The sequence below is a fragment of the Triturus cristatus genome, chromosome 8 (assembly GCF_964204655.1).
Source record: "Triturus cristatus chromosome 8, aTriCri1.1, whole genome shotgun sequence".
NCBI lineage: Eukaryota > Metazoa > Chordata > Amphibia > Caudata > Salamandridae > Triturus > Triturus cristatus.
The window spans coordinates 413,316,875-413,339,086 of NC_140591.1; the positions used below are offsets into that span (position 1 = coordinate 413,316,875).

The 22,212-nt window shown below is 48.7% G+C and overlaps 1 protein-coding gene across 3 annotated transcripts in view; it reads left to right on the plus strand.

Moving 5' to 3' along the window:
- The first annotated feature begins 21,146 nt into the window (after positions 1-21,146).
- The window catches only part of AKAP11 (A-kinase anchoring protein 11), a 245,571-nt gene continuing 244,505 nt past the window's right edge, over positions 21,147-22,212 (plus strand). For 2 of the 3 annotated variants that reach the window (XM_085621810.1, XM_085621812.1), the window contains exon 1: positions 21,223-21,529. The gene's annotated coding sequence lies outside the window, so the exon portion shown is untranslated. Of the gene's footprint in view, positions 21,530-22,212 lie in introns of all 3 variants that reach the window. The other variant, XM_085621811.1, reaches the window with a different exon arrangement.

The following is a 22,212-nucleotide window of genomic DNA, read 5'->3' on the forward strand; positions in this document are numbered from 1 at the left end:
TGTGTGTGTGGTTGTGGGTGTGCGTGGGTGTAGGTGTGGTTGTGTGTGGTTGGGTGTGTGGTTTGTGTGTGTGGTTGGGTGTGGTTAGGTGTGGTTGGGTGTGTGTGGTTGTGTGTGTGTGGTTGTGTGTGTGTGGTTGTGAGTGTGTGGTTGTGTGTGGTTGTGTGTGTGGTTGTGTGTGTGTGGTTGTGTGTGTGTGGTTGTGTGTGTGGTTGTGTGCGGTTGTGGGTGTGGTTGTGTGGGTGTGGTTGTGTGTGGTTGTGTGTGGTTGTGTATGGTTGTGTGGTTGTGTGTGTGGTTGTGTGTGTGTGTGGTTGTGTGGTTGTGCGTGTGGTTGTGGTTGTTTGTGTGGTTGTGGTTGTGTGTGAGTGTGGTTGTGTGTGTGGTTATATGTGTGGTTGTGTGTGTGGTTGTGTGTGTGTGTGTGTGGTTGTGTGTGTGGTTGTATGTGTGGTTGTGTGTGTGTGGTTGTGGTTGTGCATGTGGTTGTGTGTGTGGTTGTGTGTGGGGTTGTGGTTGTATGTGTGACACTAATACTAAAAGCATCTCAAAATAAAGGAACACAAACATGGTTGTGTGTGGTGTGTGTGGTTGTGGTTGTGTGTGTGGTGTGTGGTTGTGTATGTGTGGTTGTGTGTATGTGGTTGTGTGTGTGTGGTGGTGTGGTTGTGCGTGTGGTTGTGTGTGTGGTTGTGTGTGAGTGTGGTTGTGTGTGTGGTTGTGGGTGTGGATGTGCATGTGTTTGTGTGTGGTTATGTGTGTGTGTGGTTGTGTGTGTTTGTGTGTGTGGTTGTGTGTGTGTGTGGTTGTGTGTGTGTGTGGTTGTATGTGTGTGGTTGTGGGTGTGCGTGGGTGTAGGTGTGGTTGCGTGTGTGGTTGTGTGTGTGGTTGTGTGTGGTTCGTGTGTGTTTGTGTGAGTGGTTGGGTGTGTTTGGGTGTGGTTGTGTATGTGGTTGTGTGTGTGTGGTTGTGTGTGTGTGGTTGTGTGTGTGTGTGGTTGTTTGTATGTGGTTGTGTGTGTGTGGTTGTGTGGTTGTGTGTGTGGTTGTGTGGTTTGTGGTTGTCGTTATGTGTGTGGCTGTGTGTGTGGTTGTGTGTGTGTGGTTGTGTGTGTGTGGTTGTAGTTGTGTGGTTGTGTGTGCGTGGTTGTGGTTGTGTGTGTGTGGTTGTGTGTGTCGTTGTGAGTGTGTGGTTGTGGGTGTGGTTGTGTGTTTGTGGTTGTGTGTGTGGTCGTGTGTGTGGTTGTGTGTGTGTGGTTGTGTGTGTGGTCGTGTGTGTGGTTGGGTGTGGTTGTGGGTGTGGTGTGCGTGGTTGTGGTTGTGTGTGTGGTTATGGTTGTGTGTGTCATTGTGAGTGTGTGGTTGTGTGTGTGGTTGTGTGTGTGGTTGTGTGTGGTCGTGTGTCTGGTCGTGTGTGTGGTTGTGTGTGTGGTTGTATGTGTAGTGTGTGGGTGTGTGTGTGGTTGTATGTGTGGTTGTGTGTGTGTGGTTGTGTGTGTCGTTTTGAGTGTGTGGTTGTGGTTGCGTGTGGTTGTGTGTTTGTGGTTGTGTGTGTGGTCATGTGTGTGGTTGGGTGTGGTTGTGGGTGTGGTTGTGTGTGTGGTTGTGTGTGTGTGGTTGTGTGTGTGGTTGTGTGCGGTTGTGGGTGTGGTTGTGTGGGTGTGGTTGTGTGTGGTTGTGTATGGTTGTGTGGTTGTGTGTGTGTGGTTGTGTGTGTGGTTGTGTGTGTGTGGTATGTGTGGTTGTGTGTGTGTGTGGTTGTGTGTGTGGTTGTGTGGTTGTGCGTGTGGTTGTTTGTGTGGTTGTGTGTGAGTGTGGTTGTGTGTGTGGTAATATGTGTGGTTGTGTGTGTGGTTGTGGGGGGGTGTGTGTGGTTGTGTGTGTGGTTGTATGTGTGGTTGTGTGTGTGTGGTTGTGCATGTGGTTGTGTGTGTGGTTGTGTGTGGGGTTGTGGTTGTATGTGTGACACTAATACTAAAAGCATCTCAAAATAAAGGAACACAAACATGGTTGTGGGTGGTGTGTGTGGTTGTGGTTGTGTGTGTGGTTGTGTGTGTGGTTGTGTGTGGTTGTGTGTGTGGTTGTGTGTGTGGTGTGTGGTTGTGTATGTGTGGTTGTGTGTATGTGGTTGTGTGTGTGTGGTGGTGTGGTTGTGCGTGTGGTTGTGTGTGTGGTTGTGTGTGAGTGTGGTTGTGTGTGTGTGGTTGTGGGTGTGGATGTGCATGTGTTTGTGTGTGGTTATGTGTGTGTGTGGTTGTGTGTGTTTGTGTGTGTGGTTGTGTGTGTGTGTGTGTGTGTGGTTGTGTGTGTGTGTGGTTGTATGTGTGTGGTTGTGGGTGTGCGTGGGTGTAGGTGTGGTTGCGTGTGTGGTTGTGTGTGTGGTTGTGTGTGGTTCGTGTGTGCTTGTGTGAGTGGTTGGGTGTGTTTGGGTGTGGTTGTGTATGTGGTTGTGTGTGTGTGGTTGTGTGTGTGTGGTTGTGTGTGTGTGTGGTTGTTTGTATGTGGTTGTGTGTGTGTGGTTGTGTGGTTGTGTGTGTGGTTGTGTGGTTTGTGGTTGTCGTTATGTGTGTGGCTGTGTGTGTGGTTGTGGTTGTGTGTGGTTGTGGTTGTGTGTGTGTGGTTGTGTGTGTGTGGTTGTAGTTGTGTGGTTGTGTGTGCGTGGTTGTGGTTGTGTGTGTGTGGTTGTGTGTGTGGTTGTGAGTGTGTGGTTGTGTGTGGTTGTGGGTGTGGTTGTGTGTTTGTGGTTGTGTGTGTGGTCGTGTGTGTGTGGTTGTGTGTGGTCGTGTGTGTGGTTGGGTGTGGTTGTGGGTGTGGTGTGCGTGGTTGTGGTTGTGTGTGTGGTTATGGTTGTGTGTGTCATTGTGAGTGTGTGGTTGTGTGTGTGGTTGTGTGTGGTCGTGTGTGTGGTCATGTGTGTGGTTGTGTGTGTGTGGTTGTGTGTGTAGTGTGTGGGTGTGTGTGTGGTTGTATGTGTGGTTGTGTGTGTGTGGTTGTGTGTGTCGTTTTGAGTGTGTTTGTGGTTGTGTGTGGTTGTGTGTGTGGTCATGTGTGTGGTTGGGTGTGGTTGTGGGTGTGGTTGTGTGTGGTTGTGTGTTTGTGGTTGTGTGTGTGGTCGTGTGTGTGGTTGCGTGTGGTTGTGTGCATGGTTGTGGTTGTATGTGTGTGATTGTGTGTGTCATTGTGAGTGTGTGGTTGTTTGTGTGGTTGTGTGTGTGGTTGTGTGTTTGTGGTTGTGTGTTTGTGGTCGTGTGTGTGGTTGTGTGTGTGTGGTTGTGTGTGTGTGTGGTTGTTTGTATGTGGTTGTGTGTGTGTGGTTGTGTGGTTGTGTGTGTGGTTGTGTGGTTTGTGGTTGTCGTTATGTGTGTGGCTGTGTGTGTGGTTGTGGTTGTGTGTGTGTGGTTGTGTGTGTGTGGTTGTAGTTGTGTGGTTGTGTGTGCGTGGTTGTGGTTGTGTGTGTGTGGTTGTGTGTGTCGTTGTGAGTGTGTGGTTGTGGGTGTGGTTGTGTGTTTGTGGTTGTGTGTGTGGTCGTGTGTGTGGTTGTGTGTGTGTGGTTATGTGTGTGGTCGGGTGTGGTTGTGGGTGTGGTGTGCGTGGTTGTGGTTGTGTGTGTGGTTATGGTTGTGTGTGTCATTGTGAGTGTGTGGTTGTGTGTGTGGTTGTGTGTGTGGTTGTGTGTGGTCGTGTGTCTGGTCGTGTGTGTGGTTGTGTGTGTGTGGTTGTATGTGTAGTGTGTGGGTGTGTGTGTGGTTGTATGTGTGGTTGTGTGTGTGTGGTTGTGTGTGTCGTTTTGAGTGTGTGGTTGTGGTTGCGTGTGGTTGTGTGTTTGTGGTTGTGTGTGTGGTCATGTGTGTGGTTGGGTGTGGTTGTGGGTGTGGTTGTGTGTGTGTGGTTGTGTGTGTGTGGTTGTGAGTGTGTGGTTGTGTGTGTGGTTGTGTGTGTGTGGTTGTGTGTGTGGTTGTGTGCGGTTGTGGGTGTGGTTGTGTGGGTGTGGTTGTGTGTGGTTGTGTATGGTTGTGTGGTTGTGTGTGTGTGGTTGTGTGTGTGGTTGTGTGTGTGTGGTATGTGTGGTTGTGTGTGTGTGTGTGTGTGGTTGTGTGGTTGTGCGTGTGGTTGTTTGTGTGGTTGTGTGTGAGTGTGGTTGTGTGTGTGGTAATATGTGTGGTTGTGTGTGTGGTTGTGGGGGGGTGTGTGTGGTTGTGTGTGTGGTTGTATGTGTGGTTGTGTGTGTGTGGTTGTGCATGTGGTTGTGTGTGTGGTTGTGTGTGGGGTTGTGGTTGTATGTGTGACACTAATACTAAAAGCATCTCAAAATAAAGGAACACAAACATGGTTGTGGGTGGTGTGTGTGGTTGTGGTTGTGTGTGTGGTTGTGTGTGTGGTTGTGTGTGGTTGTGTGTGTGGTTGTGTGTGTGGTGTGTGGTTGTGTATGTGTGGTTGTGTGTATGTGGTTGTGTGTGTGTGTGGTTGTGTGTGTGTGGTTGTGGGTGTGGATGTGCATGTGTTTGTGTGTGGTTATGTGTGTGTGTGGTTGTGTGTGTTTGTGTGTGTGGTTGTGTGTGTGTGTGTGTGTGTGTGTGGTTGTGTGTGTGTGTGGTTGTATGTGTGTGGTTGTGGGTGTGCGTGGGTGTAGGTGTGGTTGCGTGTGTGGTTGTGTGTGTGGTTGTGTGTGGTTCGTGTGTGCTTGTGTGAGTGGTTGGGTGTGTTTGGGTGTGGTTGTGTATGTGGTTGTGTGTGTGTGGTTGTGTGTGTGTGGTTGTGTGTGTGTGTGGTTGTTTGTATGTGGTTGTGTGTGTGTGGTTGTGTGGTTGTGTGTGTGGTTGTGTGGTTTGTGGTTGTCGTTATGTGTGTGGCTGTGTGTGTGGTTGTGGTTGTGTGTGTGTGGTTGTGTGTGTGTGGTTGTAGTTGTGTGGTTGTGTGTGCGTGGTTGTGGTTGTGTGTGTGTGGTTGTGTGTGTGGTTGTGAGTGTGTGGTTGTGGGTGTGGTTGTGTGTTTGTGGTTGTGTGTGTGGTCGTGTGTGTGGTTGTGTGTGTGTGGTTGTGTGTGGTCGTGTGTGTGGTTGGGTGTGGTTGTGGGTGTGGTGTGCGTGGTTGTGGTTGTGTGTGTGGTTATGGTTGTGTGTGTCATTGTGAGTGTGTGGTTGTGTGTGTGGTTGTGTGTGGTCGTGTGTGTGGTCATGTGTGTGGTTGTGTGTGTGTGGTTGTATGTGTAGTGTGTGGGTGTGTGTGTGGTTGTATGTGTGGTTGTGTGTGTGTGGTTGTGTGTGTCGTTTTGAGTGTGTGTTTGTGGTTGTGTGTGGTTGTGTGTGTGGTCATGTGTGTGGTTGGGTGTGGTTGTGGGTGTGGTTGTGTGTGGTTGTGTGTTTGTGGTTGTGTGTGTGGTCGTGTGTGTGGTTGCGTGTGGTTGTGTGCATGGTTGTGGTTGTATGTGTGTGATTGTGTGTGTCATTGTGAGTGTGTGGTTGTTTGTGTGGTTGTGTGTGTGGTTGTGTGTTTGTGGTTGTGTGTTTGTGGTCGTGTGTGTGGTTGTGTGTGTGGTTGTATGTGTGGTGTTTGGTTGTGTGTGTGTGGTTGTTTGTGTGATTTTGTGTGTGTGTGGTTGTGGGTGTGGTTGGGTGTTGTGTGTGTGTGTGGTTGTGGTTGTGTGTTTGTGGTTGTGTGTGTGGTCGTGTGTGTGGTTGTGTGTGTGGTTGTGTGCATGGTTGTGGTTGTATGTGTGTGGTTGTGTGTGTCATTGTGAGTGTGTGGTTGTGTGTGTGTGGTTTTGTGTGTGTGGTTGTGTGTTTGTGGTTGTGTGTGTGGTCGTGTGTGTGGTTGTGTGTGTGGTTATGTGTGTGTGTGGTTGTATGTGTGGTGTGTGGTTGTGAGTGTGTGTGGTTGTGTGTGTGGTTGTGTGTGTGTGGTTGTGTGGTTGTGTGTGTGATTGTGTGTGTGTGTGGTTGTGTGTGTGGTTGTGGGTGTGGTTGGGTGTTGTTGTGTGTCTGTGTGGTTGTGTGTGTGGTGTGTGGTTTGGTTGTGTGTATGTGGTTGTGTGTGTGGTTGTGGGTGAGTGTGGTTGTGTTTGTGGGTATGTGTGTGGTTGTGTGTGTGTGGTTGTGGGTGTGGTTGTGTGTGTGTGTGTGGTTGTGTGTGTTTGTGTGTGTGTGGTTGTGTGTGTTGTTTGTGTGTGTTGTTTGTGTGTGTGTGGTTGTGTGTGTGTGGTTGTGTGTGTGTGGTTGTGTGTGTGGTTGTGCATGTGGTTGTGGTTGTGTGTGTGGTTGTGTGTGGGGTTGTGGTTGTGTGTGTGACAGTAATACTAAAAGCATCTCAAAATAAAGGAACACAACCATCGAGTTTGTGGAAAGAGAAAGCACGTTGTAAGTCAAACGGGCGCAGCAAAGCATTGACACATCAACAAAACAAGATCACTTAGCGAAGACTGACTGCTGATAATGGATACACACAGCCCATCATCTTAAGAGTTCGATTGCAGCCAATGTGCACTCAAACCTGCCCCCTCCTTGTGAGTTGCACCCCATATTTCATGAGTTGTAACTGCTGCACCCACCATAGCGCTTTGAGATCTAAAGGTCTAATCGATTAACCAGTCGCCAACTTACTGTGCTTTTAAAGAGAATGTGCCAAAAGTTTCCAGCTTCCTCATCATGTCCTCATGAAAGCGCCAACGAAAGGACTCCCTGAATGGTGCAACGGACATGAAGCAGCCGCAGCGATCAGAAATAAACACTGTGAATGTTGTCCAGTTTCACAGTAACATTTCCTTAATGTTCTTTAAGTCACAAAACAGTAATACTAAAAGCATCTCAAAGTAAAGGAACACAAACATCAAGTTTGTGGAAAGAGAAAGCACATTGTAAGTCAAATGGGCGCAGCAAAGCATTAACACAACAACATGTTCTTTGATGTTTGATCTTCTTTGAACGAGAACATCAAAGGGGCGCCGCGAAAGTGATCGCGGGCGAAAGTGAAAGTGATCGCAGGTGCTTAATGAGCATGACGAGGTTTGCCATATGGTGCCTCTGCTCCTAAGCGCGCACCCGCGCACATACACTGTAGCTCTGGGCTGGCCATGGTAGCATTTTTTGAGCCCTCACTAAAAGTCTCGCCAGACCAGCGCATGCGCTGGGTCAGGCGAGCCCTAAACAACTGGTGATGGACAGAATGCAGAACAATGTCATACATTCCCCCCAGTACAGAGTGGCGGAGTGAGCTAAAGAATGATGATGGATTAAACCCAGATCTGTTGACTGGGGGTGAGTGCTTGCAATGTTCAACACTCCATCCATCATCCCCTTTGGTTTTGCTTTGCTTGCCCATAGTTGGCAGGATATGCCCAGACGTGGGTCCCTTGCTCACTTTCCCACTGGATTCAAGATAGCCTGGCTGATGAGGGTTATGAACCCGAAACGGGTCCCAGGATGCTTGTTTCCGGTCCAGGAAGACATGGCTTGGCAGTTCGGGCTGGACTGTTCCCAAGAGGCACAGGGTCAGACTGATTTGCATATGGCCATGCTTGAGCTGGGGTGGCAGAGTGAGCTCTAAAGGATGATGATGGATTAAACCCAGATCAGTTGACTGGGGGTGAGTGCTTGCAATGTTCAACACTCCGTCCATCATCCCCTTTGGTTTTGCTTTGTTCACCCTAAGTTGGCAGGGTATGCCCAGGCGTGGGACCCTTGCTCACTTTGCCACTGGATTCAAGATAGCCTGGCTGAAGAGGGTTATGAACCCGAAACCGGTCCCAGGATGCTTGTTTCCGGTCCAGGGAAGACATGGCTTGGTAGTTCGGGCTGGACTGTTCCCATGAGGCACAGGGTCAGTCTGATTTGCATATGGCCATGTCTGAACTGGGGTGGCGGAGTGAGCTAAAGAATGATGATGGATTAAACCCAGATCAGTTGACTGGGGGTGAGTGCTTGCAATGTTCAACACTCCGTCCATCATCCGCTTTGGTTTTGCTTTGTTCGCCCTTAGTTGGCAGGGTATGCCCAGACGTGGGTCCCTTGCTCACTTTGCCACTGGATTCAAGATAGCCTGGCTGATGAGGGTTATGAACCCGAAACCGGTCCCAGGATGCTTGTTTTTGGTCCAGGGAAGACATGGCTTGGCAGTTCGGGCTGGACTGTTCCCATGAGGCACAGGGTCAGACTGATTTGCATATGGCCATGTCTGAACTGGGGTGGTGGAGTGAGCTAAAGAATGATGATGGATTAAACGCAGATCAGTTGACTGGGGGTGAGTGTTTGCAATGTTCAACACTCCGTTCATCATCCCCTTTGGTTTTGCTTTGTTCAACCCCACATAGCATACAGCACAGGGGCAGTACTTCTCATTCAGCTTTCCCGGCTTTTCTCCTTGCAGAGGTTCCTCTTGAGTCCAGAAGTAATCTAAAGTCCTGGGGTCTGGGCCCCAATATATATGCCTCATTTTTCTTTGCTCTCTTGCGACAGAGAGTCTTTTAGCTCAGTCCAAACCAGTGATGTCCTCTCTGGCCCAGCTTCCTGGCAGGAGGTGGAGACAACAATGTGCACAGGAGACAGGGCCCATTCAGGTGCAAGGAAATCTCCTCCCACTACTCTAAATGCAGCCCAGGCCTATCCATCTCAGCTCTGAGTCATCCAGAGAAGGCAGGACACACCTCAACCTCCCCCCAGTGGCTGTTGGCAGCGAATGCACATCCTCAGCCCATGTCACTCCAAAATCAGACAGTCAATCCACAACTCAGCAGAGGCACATAGGATGGCTAAGCAAGAAAATGCCTACTTTTTAAAAGTGACATTTTCAAACCCACAATTTAAAAACCATCTTTACTGGAAGATGCGTAATTAAATTCTGAGTTCAGAGAACCTAAACTCCATCTTCCTTTCTTGGCCCCATGGGAAGTTATACTTGTATGATGTTACGAAGGATCTCCCATGCTATCCTATAGGACGTGTAGCCTTGCAATAGTGAAAACCGAAATGCTCTGTATTTCACTATCAGGAGATGTCACACACATCAGTACATGTCCCACCTTTCACATATACTGTACCGTGACCATGGGGGTACCTTGGGCCTACCTGAAGGGTGTCTTACATGTAAGAAAATGGAAGGTTAGGGCCTGGCAAGTGGGTGCACTTGCCCAGTCGGCATGGCAGTTTTAAACTGTGCGCAGACTGCAGTGACAGGTCTAGGAACCCTTTGAAAGGTTGCTTGTGTGGGTGGCACAATCAATGCTGCAGATCCACTAGCAGCATTTGGTTTACAGGCCATGGGCACACATAGTGCACTGTACTAGGGACTTACTAGTAAATCAAATAAGCCAATCATGGATACACCTATCTATAAGCACAATTTACCTACGGAGCACTTGCACTTTGACACTGACGAGCAGTGGCAAAGTGCGCAAAGCATCTAGACCAGCAAAAACTAAATCCAGGGCACAGCATGAAATGAAATGAAATGAAAACAGATTTATAAAGCGCATGGCTGCCCTTGAGCGTCCCAGCGCTAGGTAATACACTGAGCCACTACCCCCTGGCACCAAGAGGAACCTACAGAGGAAACAGGTGAGTCTTCAATATTTCACGAAATTTTGTCAGGTTGGATTCTTTACGCAGAGCCGTCGGTAGAGTATTCCAGAGAAGACCTGCATTAATGGAAAATCGGCGACCACCCGTTTTCACCTTTTTTGCCCTGGGTATCACTGCAAGGTTCCCAACTTCAGAGCGAAGGGCTCGAGTGGGTTTATAAGAGCGGATCAAATCTCTCAGAATGGGGGGGCCGGATCCTTGTAAGGCCTTAAACACTATGCAGAGGGCTTTGAATTTGATGCGCGCTCTAATTGGTAGCCAGTGCAAGGCCTTCAAAGCTGGCCGCGCTGAAGAACATTTAGCTGTCCCGGTGAGCATCCGCGCAGCTGCATTCTGCGCTCTTTGCAGCACATTCAAAGTAGATTCAGGTGTCGCCAGGAAGAGGGCATTACTATAGTCAAGCCTCGAGAGCACCAATCCCTGAACTAGGAGTCTCCTAGAATTGTCAGGAAGAAGCGGTAAAATTTTCCGGGCTGACCGGAGCATGTCCCTGCCACACGCTTGGCTTGAGTAATCAGAGACAACTCAGGTTCCAGCCATACCCCAAGACTTTTTATAGCACTCTTAGGGGCCGGAGGGGTGCCCAGACTGGCCGGCCACATACATTTGGGCAAAGACGAGCACAGATTGCCAAGAAGCATTAACTCCGTTTTCGACCCATTTAGTTTTAGCCGGGAGACCGACATCCATGCCATGATGTTGGTAAGGCAGGCAGCAAACTTCGGCCCCTGATTTTCCGATAGTGACAGAGAAACAATCAATTGGGTGTCGTCTGCGTAGGTTGCCATTGTCACTCCAAAGGGTGCAACGACCTCCTCCAGTGGGGCCATATAGACATTAAAGAGCGTAGGGCTCAATGAAGAGCCCTGCGGCACTCCACACTGGAGGGGGATAGGCAAAGATCTAGAATCACCGTCGCAGACCTGATAGAAGCGGCCACTCAAGTATGACTGAAGCCACTGGAGGGCCGAGCCTCCTACTCCAATTTTTCCCAACCGGTGGATCAGAATATTATGGTCTACCGTATCGAAAGCCGCGCTTAGATCCAGGAGGACCATCGCGGCGGAACCTCCCGAATCTAAGATACATCTGCCTTCTTCAACCATCGCTAACAGAGCCGCGTCAGTTCCCTTGACCTGGGCGGAAGCCAGTCTGCGTCCGGCCTAGTAGATTGTTAGCTTCCAGGAAGCCGGAGAGCTGGCGATTAACAAACTTCTCAGCGATCTTATTCAGGCAGGGCAGGAGTGAGATGGGGCGGAAGTTCGCCAGATCGGTAGGGTCAAGGTCAGGTTTTTTCAAGAGTGCCTTGACAATAGCCTGCTTCCAGCTGGGTGGGACAATGCCGTGAGTGAAGGAGGCATTCAGAAGGTCAATTGCAGGGCCGACAATGGGATCAACAAATTGTTTGAGGATCCGGATGGGCATGGGATCCAACGGGGAGCCACTCTTCAGAGCCGAAAGCTCCTCACAAAAGGCCTCCCTTGAAATGGGAGAGACTGTATCTAGTCCCTTCCCACCTAAAACCCCATTGGGGACTGCTGTGCTCATATTTCCTGAACTAGGGGGAAGACTGGCTAGGATATTTCGTATTTTTGTGTAAAAAAACTGAGGCAGCAGGTTACATTTGTTAGAGTTATCCACATGAAAGGTCGGGGAGGTGGGAACCGTAATAAGTTCTCTGAAAATTTTATAGGTTTCCCTAGAAGAGTTGCCTGCCTTATTTATTCGCTCCTCAAAGTGGGCGGCCTTCATCGATATACGTGCAGCTTTGTATGATCTCATGGCTTCACGATAGTTAACTTTGCTTTTGACAGCCCAGTCCTTCCGCCATTCCAGTTCAAGCCTTTTGCAGTTCTTTCTCATTATCCCCAACTCTGGGGTATATCAGGATGATTTGAGGCTGTTATTTTTATTTGTGCACTTTTTGACGGGCAGAACCGCATCTAGCGCTTGACGTAGCCAGTCATGGAAGGCAATGTCGGCCTCCAGAGGACCACGACCAAGAGGGGGAATGGACTCGGCGAGGGTACGTATGAGGCTGTCAGTGGAGAGTTGGGACCAGATTCTCTTATAAAAGGGGGGAGTCTTCTGAAGCCGAGAGCGAAAGGGGTCCAAGCTGACATTGAGCTCCCCTACCACCAAAAAATGGTCCGACCAGGGCAGAGGAAGAGGGGGACCTATTTGAAGGTGCGCAATATTAGAAAACACACAATCCAACAAGTGGCCTTTTACATGCGTGGGTTCCAGGTTGTGTAAATTGAGATTAGCTGTTCTAAGTTCAGATCTAAGATCATTTACACTCTTATCTTCCTGCAGGTCGAAATGGAGATTAAGATCCCCCAAAAGCATGAAGTTGGGGGAGGATGCCGCTAGGACGGGGACAAAGTCCAAAATGGAGCTGGCAAATTTTTTAATCGTCCCAGGGGGGCGATAGACTAACAATCCAGCTAGGGAGTAATTAGGAGAAAGCTGTATGTGAAAGTGACCGCTTTCTGCATCCAGAATAGGACCTCTGACTACTCGACACAAATATTTGTCCCTATAAATGATGGCTAAACCTCCTCCTTTTCCTTGTGGCCTATGGAGGCAGTGAATCAAATAGCCGGGAGGGAGAGAGTTGACTAGGTCAGAGTCAGAGGAATCAGACGTCCAGGTTTCAGTAAGATATAAAATATCTAAGCTAGAGTCTTGGATCAGCTCCAAAATTTGAATAGAATGCTTAGGTAGGGATCTGCAGTAAAGTAGTCCTAATTTCAAGGGGTCCTTCACAGGGATTTTAATACCACTATCCTGATTGCTAGAGGGGCAATACTCACAGGGCGTGAAAAGGGCAACAGGTCCGATTTCGTGTGAGCAGTGGCGTGAATCGGACGGCTTAAGCCTGAGTAAGTCTGATCTTGAGTATTTAGTAGCGTTACCTGTGGAAACTGGCAGGGTCCCTGGTCCTGTGTCCGACCTGGCCCGGACGGGCCCAGACGGGCTTGCCTCTGGCGCGCCTCCGGCGCGCCATCGGCGCGCCCGCCCGCTGCGCGGACGGGGATTTGCCGCCATTTATGAAGCGCGAGATGCAGGAAACGCCCTCGCACTAGACCGCCAACCGAGCAACCGCCTCACCCAAGATGGCGGATGCGTCCGGTCGCGCTAGTCGGCAGTGAACAAAAGCCCCCGAGCCCTGAAAGCAGCTCAAAGATGCCCCTTAGACCCTCTAACCAAATAGCAGCAACACAGTATAATAAAATGCAATTTTTAAAACGACAATCAATTTGTTAAAAAAACGATCCAGTAATTTTAAAAAGTGGTCTTTTCAGCTTTCTATTGTGTTAACAATTCGGGCAAGACTCCCAGTGAGTGCGGGGGAGCAGCCAGTGTATAGGAAAGATACAGGAGGCAGAGGCAAAAAGACAGGGGAAACCATGCCAAGGATGCCAAGTCCAACATATACTTTCCCTCTTCTCCAACTAATACCTTGGGTCAGGACCTAATGACGAAACTGAAAATGTCAATCCTATTTTCTGAGAACGGGGCTATAGCCTGCTACTTCTCTGGAGTTCCCCCCAACAAGCACCAACCAGCAATACACTCCCATGCTACATGGACACCGGCCAGGCGGATCCCCTGAAGTATACAGGAAATCTCCTTGAGCTATTTGAAATAACTCAGCGGTGTGCATGCCTAGCACACCGCCTCTTAGTGAAATCCACAAGAAGGACAACAAGCATTGGCATAGCCAATAGGTCTCGCCTTTGGGACCTTATAAATATTTAGTTAATCAACACAAGATCATTGGTAGAACAACATCAACTGTTGCATGGCTAAACACTTATAAGGTCCCAAAGGCGAGACATATTGGCTATGCCAATGCTTGTTATCATCAGAAATGACAGAGACGCAAAAGGGCAGAAAAGGGACAAGGAAAAGAGAAGGAAAAGATTACCAACCGTGGGAAAGGGAGAGAGAAGAAATGAAAAGGACCCTTCGAAATTTGGACGAACAGGAAGGTTAAGGTGTTCAGGTAAAGAGGCATCAGATGGTGTCATGGCCAAGCATTCTTTGATATTCAACGGCGCAAGCTTCCAAGAAAAAAACGTTGACCCCCTGCACGTATTTTATTTCGTTGTTTTTTACAAATTAAGGGGCAGATTTACAAGCCCCTTGCGCCACTTTTGCGTCACTTTTCCCATGTTTAAAATGGGGCAAAAGTGGCGCAAGGGCCTTGTAAATAGCCCCTAAGTCCACATGGGAAAAAGAAAATGTCAAAGATAGGCTGCTGTGCCTACTACTCTGTTAGAATCGCTAGGTATATGTGAGAGAGTTGGTGCTGTGAAACACAAGAGCTTGGCGCTCAGCGCAGGCTGCGGAGACGGGCCAGATCCTCCAGGCCCCCGTGCGGTGCGGTGCGGCTTGGCAGGAATGCGGCCCTGGAGCTGAAGAAGACATCTCAGGGCGGCCCCTCCACCTCTCCCGCTCACAACTGGCTGTGCCCCTGGGGGCTCGTGGCAGTAAGAATAGATGCTCTCGCGCAGTCTAACCGGCTCCTCCAAGGTCTCGCTCCGCCCCGCTGCCTCCTTCAGATGAAAAAAAAAGTTTTTTTGCTTTCTTGAAAATATGAAAATGTCCCCTGACTCCCGAAGGCAAACAAAGCAGGCATCTGAAGCAGATTGTGGTGCCGCAGGCCGCATCAGGGCGGTGTACTTTGGTAGGACGGGCATGGAAAGAGGGGAGGTAGTATGTTTGTTTATATATTGTGTTGTAATTGCATTTTTTAAATGCTTGCATTTTACTTGGACCGCTGTATTGCTCAATGGCCGTAGGGGCTGGTCAGAGTCAGTTGCATGTCAGCTTCAGATACACTGGACAGCACCAGGGTCTCAGGGATGGACTCAAAGGTGAAAGTTGTGAGACCCTGTGTTATTGCGTTAAAGTCTGCATAAGAAGGGAGTGAGGAAGCCAGACCCAACACGGAGTGTCGAGGTTTCTGACTTTTTTGGCAGTATTGATCCAAATATATTGGAGCACTTTATATGAGCATCAGTTACATCACACAAGCTTGCATTCATGTTTTTTGAGGCGCGGAGATATTAAGTGATTTGCCCAGAATCACAGAATACTGAGCCACGCCAGGACTCAAACGTGGTTCACTAGTTACAATGTCGGAAGCTCTGGCCATAGAGCCACACTAATGTCGTAAGGACAACAGAGGTGTGAGACTGCGGTCTTGTAACACTTGCAAATGCCGCCATTAATCAAGCCGGATGGCTCTGTCTGACTTCGAGCCCAGTGGCGCCTGTTGTCTGTTGTCTCACGAAACTCTTCCGTGCAGTAAGGGAGGAGCGGGTGAGAGAGGGGGAGGAAAGCCGGCCATGTGAGGAAAGGAATGCTAGAAACCAGGATAGCAGCTGTGCACGTGCACGACATCGCGAACGCAAGCTGGAGGCCTGAAAAAAGCCACTAGGTTAGCACGTCCAAAACCCGCTTACTAAAACTCTCGCCAGAGCAGCGCTATACGCGCTGGCTCAGGCGAGACCTAAAAAAGTTGTTAGCCTGTAAAGTACAGAAAGAGCAAGAGATCTGGGACCCCGACGTGTGCATTCCTGCTGAGTCCCCCAGGGCTAGTGGCGAGCTGGGCGAAGGCGCATAGGAGCATTGGCAGTGACAAATAGACAGTGCATGCCCCGAGATTACCGAGCTCAGCCTCTGTCGCCATCTGGCACCTGCCCGAGTGAGGAAGTGGGGCAGACAAGGTTGCCCAGCACTATGCAGTGCGTCCGCCGCGCCTGACACCCCTACCTGCTTCCGAATGCGATGCCTAAGCCAATGATTATTGGAGTGGACTCAGCACACCTAGTGAATGATACACCACCCCCAAGCAGGCCGCACTGGCCGCAAGTGTGCAAATGGCACCAGGTTTGAAAGGGAGCTCCATTGCCAAACCCCAGAGGGTTTCCACCCAGTCCAAACGGCAGAGGTCAGGAGGGGTGGCGGCAGCCAGAACTCAGAGAGTGCTACTACTGTCACCGAAGGGGCCACATAGCCAGCCGATGCCACCTGAAGGCTATCCATGAGCAAATATCGATAGGCCTAGGCCTAGCCTATCCACAAAACCAAGTCCAGATCAACCCGAGCGCACAGCAATTCAGCCACAAGGAAATCAGTCAGCAAACACACTACCTCATATAGGACTAGGTGGTTGGCCAAACACATGGTAACCGCAGCAGGCAGAGAACCTAGCCCAGAAAGCACTGGGGACATAGCCACTGCAAGGAGGGGTGGCTGTCTGGGGAGGCAATGCCTTCACGCGGTCAAACAATCCAAATATGCACTAAACCCAAAACCCCAATATGAGCCATCCACTTCACACCAAAACCAGAAAACTCACCGCAACAATAAAGACCAGTGACATAGCATTAAGAGAAAACTCAAGAGTTTACTTGCACTCAGGAAAAACTCAGGGCTGACTTATGTTCGGTTGATCGGGAATCCGCACTAAAATCCACCACTTGGGCCTAGGCTCCACTCTGCTGATAGTCCCCGAGGGCGGGGTTGGTTGGCCACAGCCCGGGGAGGGCACTCTGAAGAGGCAGCAGGGCAGCCCCCTACCAGAGCATAAATACAAGCACCCAGGTCCCCACATCTAAGTCCAATTGGAACAAGTACCTATCACGAGATCAAAAGAACCCCACTCAGGACTCCAGCTCGTGGAGGCCCCCTTTCAGTTTCAAAACGAGGCAACACTCCAGTGCCAGAAGCAAGGATTTCTGTGCACATAGGATGATGGTGTCCTCCATAGAACTTTGTAGCTCATACACAAGTAAGCAACAATTTTACACCAAGTGAGTAGCGAGATTCACAAGGGCAATCGGCCGTTTCAGTTCATTCCTCGCAGTACGACAAGTCCCAGCCATGCATGCGACTCCTGTTTTAAGCAAGATATTTTGCCGCCTCCTCTCCCTTAATACTTCCAACATTCAAAGCCTACTCATAGGATGACGTCCCTCCAAAACACCGAGAGTAGTGTGTTAGAAGTCCCTGATTCACTCCGAGGGCAGCAGACCCAACGCATCCTGGATCCTACGAAGTGAGGGGTGCCAGGAGAGAAAGGGGGTTCTGTAAATGACCACCGCAGCCCCCACACCAGGTGCACAGATACATTCATCATGGCACCCAGCTTGTTGAAACATATAACACGGGGACTCTCTAACATCTTCGAAGGGAGCATTAGGCCCAATCCTAGTCATTGCCACATTCGAACCACAAGGAAACTGCTGAGCAGCTTTTCAACCCCCACTGTATGCCACAATACAACCAACACCATATGAGACCTTCAGAAGGCGCCCAATGACCTGCAGGAAGCAGCACAAAAGCAGCCCATAATCAAAGCTTCCAGAAACAGGGCGTGGTCAAGTCACCCAAATCCATTAGGGAAAACCATGTTACAAGCCACGTGCAGGGACCAAAGGGGCATACACATTTCCTCAGGACACGTGGCAATTATTCACAATCCCTAAAAATTGTGAACCCCCCCCTTCCATTAAAGGCACATTGGGCATGTTGAAGTCAAAGGTACCATCCACATTGATAAAGCTACACACACACACACACACACACACTTCAGGGAAAGTAGGGTATTAGAGGTCCAACAACGACCATAAAATGATAGTTAGGTAAAAAGAGGCATCCACACAACCAAGAAAACTGCCCCGCTAAAACACTCACCTCCGTCATGGTGAGGGGGGAGGACCAAATGACCCACAAAATAAAATTCAGGAGACACGTGTCCAAAACTTACTGGTTACTAAAAATGACGTCCAAACTTGCGTCCTCCATTCATTACCCTGCCATAGATTGCGCAAAATGGGCGCACAGAAAGCCCCTAAATGAGCAGACAAAGGAATTTCCAGGACCAAGAAACGATGCATGTCTCTCTCTAACAAGCTAACCTACAACTCACAGCTCTTATCTAACAGGACTGCAATCGAGCCGCAAGTGCACCACCTTTACCTGGGCCCGCAACCTATTCAGTAGCAACCTCCGAAGTCCCAACGAGACCCAAGGGTTCAAGCCAACAAAGACCATAGACTATTTTTTACGGACATTTAAAAAAAAAAACGATTCATTACACTGTACCAAGCAAAGACACCCCCCAGAAGCCAGAAAGCTGCAGACAACCTCTTCAAACGCCATCCCAAGACCTGATTGTACCAAAAGTTATGTAATATTGCATCTTGGTACAGCATGTGCTTAGCATAGGTGTGGCCGCATCCCTCCGTGGCAAGAAATCTGCCTAGTCACATGGAGTCTACCTTGACAATTCTACAGTGCTTACGTATAGACATCTCTAACTTAATTTACTCTGGACCAAACACTTGCACTCAACACGTACTACACAGCCCACTCCTACACAACACAGGGTACCACCACATGACTGCCGTGGGCTCCCAGATGTTGGCTAGGTCATACTTTGTCTGTTCGCTGATACCCCATGCCATTGGCGGAGACAGACTTTACTTATTTAAAAAATAGCCCCGAGAAAGCAAAATGTCTCATCTACCTATCATTATGTAGGATTAGGGCCAAGATAAAACCCAGTAGAGTAGAATCCCATAGAGTAGTGGTAAACATCACCCGGTATGAAACCAACCCCACAGCGTTACACCTTTTCACTGAGCCTAGCGACATTCAAGCTGAGCTATACAGGATGCGCAGGTGGGGCACCATAAGGCAGGACACTGTTTGGCCCAGAGAGTTCCCAGAAAAGAGGTTCTTGGAGGTAGTAAGATCACCACATCAGCGCACAATCGTATTCGCTCCCACCTTCGTCTGTGGTCCCAGGGCCTGTATTCTTTAATGACAAATGGATCCCTGACATGGAGTTCCAGTGCAGGGCCATTCACCTCGATGATACCCGGGGAAATGAGTTTAGAAGGAAGGGGTTGAATGGCAGCAGTGATACACAATGTCAGAAATTCTAGGACACTGAGATAGGTATCGTGGGTAGAATGGAAGGGGGCAACCCCGAATTGAACGGAAAGTTACACTGTATTAACTCCTTTAGTTTCAGAGGCAAAGGAACGATATCGCTTGGCACCAATGAAAATTGTGAAGAAATACTGCACGTACCAGATATGCAATGAGGCACCCTGTGTTGATGGACATGTAATGGCAATGTGGGGAGTTTGCCTACACCCAGCTCCTCCCCGGATGGCGGGCCTCTGCACACGCTTAACCATACACACCCTGGTCATCCATGAAGACAATCTGTCCGAGTTGTACCAACATCCGCTACAAAAGAAAATAACTCTATTGCATCAGGCTCAAGAAAAAAGAACTGCTGATTACTTTGGCTGTGCTCAGTACAAGGACATTCGGGAAGAATTCAGACTGTTTTCTGACACTCATGTAAACGCAGGAGGGTCCATACCCTTTTTCACCTTGCAAATTAAGACGAACGCCTGCTGGTTACAAATAAGCAGATGGGAACTACTTTAAATGATCAACAATACTATGCTCTGCCTAAATGCTATCAAGGAAGAACTAAGAACCATCTGCCTCATGGTGACGCAACATCGGTATGTGTTGAACTTGACCGAAATGGAGGGTGGGGTGTGTGCCAAAATGGGTGCTTCCTGTTGTACTTTCATCCCCGGAAACGACCTAGAAAATGGGACACTGACACTTGCCATCCACCAACGGTATCGTCTTCAAGCGGAAATGAAGGAGGAGGGAGGTGCCCCTGAGCAGAGCTGGTTTATACACTTATGTTTCTGGACCCCCAATGGGTGACCAGATTAGGCCTGTCATTGTTTCCCATTGTTCTTTTTGTGTGGTTTCCTGCAAGTGGGGATTTCCTGCTGTAAAAAGCCAGTCCTCAAGTTAGGTAGTATGCAAGTAACTAGGGAATTAGTAATAGTCACCACATAAACACAACAAACCTCGAAAAATGTGACTGTCATAAAGTATGAGGTAACGGATGTGGTTGAAAATTCAATTAGAGTGGGGAATGTTAATATTGATAAATATGATGTCTATATACACCATGATATATGCATGTATAATAACGATCTTGCATCGCCGTTGTTGAATTCACCCAATATGGCCTCCCCCTCAACCCCGAGTCAGAAATACGTGATCAGGCAGACCCTGCGACCTAGGCCTGGAGCAAGCCTGAAGCAACTGATTGACAGATCACAGGTGGGGGACATGTAACCCTTAGGCAAAAGTGCAGACAGGACTACCCACATTGATCCCACATACTTCTAAAAAGAATGAAAACATTGCTTTATTCACTTTGTGGAAAGTATAAAATAACGGAAAAAACCAATGTGCTTCAAGACAATCTTCAGACCCTAACTTTGTTGCCTGCTGTCCCAGCCGCTTCGTTTAATTAAATTAACTGTTCCTTTTTTGCCAAATGCCTCTTTCATTTTATCAAGGTAAATTCATATTCAAGCAACAAACAAATGATGTGATCTGTGGCCTATAGGTTTAATTCACAATTAATTCATTTTCCTTGATGATCCTGTTGAAAAGCACATTAAAGTAACACAGTACAGGGTCTACGGCTAAGCTATACAAAAAATGCATATACAGTTAATATAAAATAATCTTGCTTCATATTTAATAACACTGCATGCAATATAAATAGAAAACTTGATATGTTGGATAACTTGGGGCAACATCGTCAGGGCATGGGAGCATTCTTTATCTTTCATACTTTCAATAAATGTCTCTCAATTTAGTGATATAATGGTATGTACTCAAGCACTGACAAACGTGGAAAACTTTCTTTTAAAATCTTTATCATATCTTTTCATGACAATTGTTGCCTGATTTTCATTTTTTGATGGCTTGTGCTTTAGCTTTCTGGGCCTAGTTAAATAAACCCCTAGTACGGCTCTCCTCTCTGCATGGCTGTCCGTGTCCACCCGGGAATTTAGTGTGTCCTGCACCTGTTACTGTAGAGCAGAGCATGAGAGGCTTGTCGCATGAGTAGAGGGCGAGTAACTGGAAGATCGAGCCTGGCTCGAAACAGATACCTAGATCTGTCTCAGTTCGAGGTCCTCCTGCAACCTCAAGCCTAAAATGAGCTAAGCTTTCATGTGACTTCTGCCTTCCTCTACCCTCTTGCACAGTTACATCTCATCTGTACGAAGTGAAACCAGAGAACACGTCCTTCGCTTTTCCAACTTACATTGTTTGATCTTAAGCAAATAATTAATTTCCCCGCATGAAAGCACCATCAAAGACGTCCAAAAACATTTTGAGTTTAATTTAATACGACTATAATTTTGCTCTATCTATAATATTTTGGGCCAAAGACAGGGTGCAGGTCAACTGACCACCCGCACAGAATTTCCCTTATCTAACAATAACATAACGTGCCCGCAACTACTGCCTAACGGAAATCTGCAGCCTGCCTTCCTCGCCTGCGCGACTATGGGACGCAAGTGCTCGGAACCAATCGAGTGACAGGAAACATTCTATTCTTATATTTTTATTATGATGCAGCATCTAGCTGCTGCACTGTTCTTCCGTCAGTGGGCGGGCTCCAGTGACGTTAGTAGAGATGCTGAATTCTTACTGGGCAACTGACTCTGCATGTCCGTGTCAGCAGCCGGGTGTCTGGCTTAAGGCAACCGGATGACACTGGTGATCCGTGCGAAAGGGGCAAGGGTGGTGAGTAGACCAACAATTTACTGTATTCCTGCTGCGCCAAACATGGTGTTTGGTGCTAACCACTGCAGTAAGCCACCCGACCTGTACCTACATCTGGAACGCGTCATCTCCTATGCCCCTCCCCACCTCTGGTCCTCATCTCAGAGAATAGACCCTGTGTCACTGTCGCTGCAGTGTACCCCCCCCCCCTTAATTCCCGTATACGTTCATGGCCCACACGAGTATTTGCGGCCCTTACCTGAAGGGAGGCTCACCTGGAACGCACGCATGCGCAGCCGCTAGCAATGGTGTGAGTATAATCTGCAGAGGGGCTCTGTGGCTCCGCGGGTACGGGCTGCCAGGGGTACGTGGTTAAAACTTCGCGGAGGCGTGGCTGCGGATTGGTAAATGCCCCCTGCCCGAGGCTGACCTCCTATCCGGGCTTTGCGGGGGCGGGGCTGCGTTGCCCCACTTGGTGACCATAAAACATACCCTGTTAAGATGGGCACTGCCATTATTACCTGTTTGGACTCTGCACCCCTCTTGCAGTGCAGAGTTCCGCCCTCGTTGTTCAGTTAAGTTGGGATTTGGCTGCTACAGTATTCACTGCTCCTGGGGTTGCCACTTTCCTCTCGGTCCCGCCCCCATCCTCAGGTTTGTGATGATTGAGTTTGACTTAAGTTTCAGGTACTTTTAACAACCCATAGGTAATCAAGGGATTTGGGGGGGGGGGGGGGATTGCCTCTTTTTATTTGTAAAACTCATGTCGTGCTTTGTTCCACTCAAATGTCTCACTGAAAAAAAAGTAATTAGTAAGAGTCGTTTAAGCTGTCTTTACTATTCTGAAAATGGCACTTGTCATTTAGTAGGAATTGGAGATTTTCGAAGTTTGCATAATTTGCTTTGTGTAATTACGTGAAATGACACAAAAAAACTGTAAAATGCAAAAGCAGCACATAGCGTTTACTGTGAAATCAGTTGTTGCTTCCATTT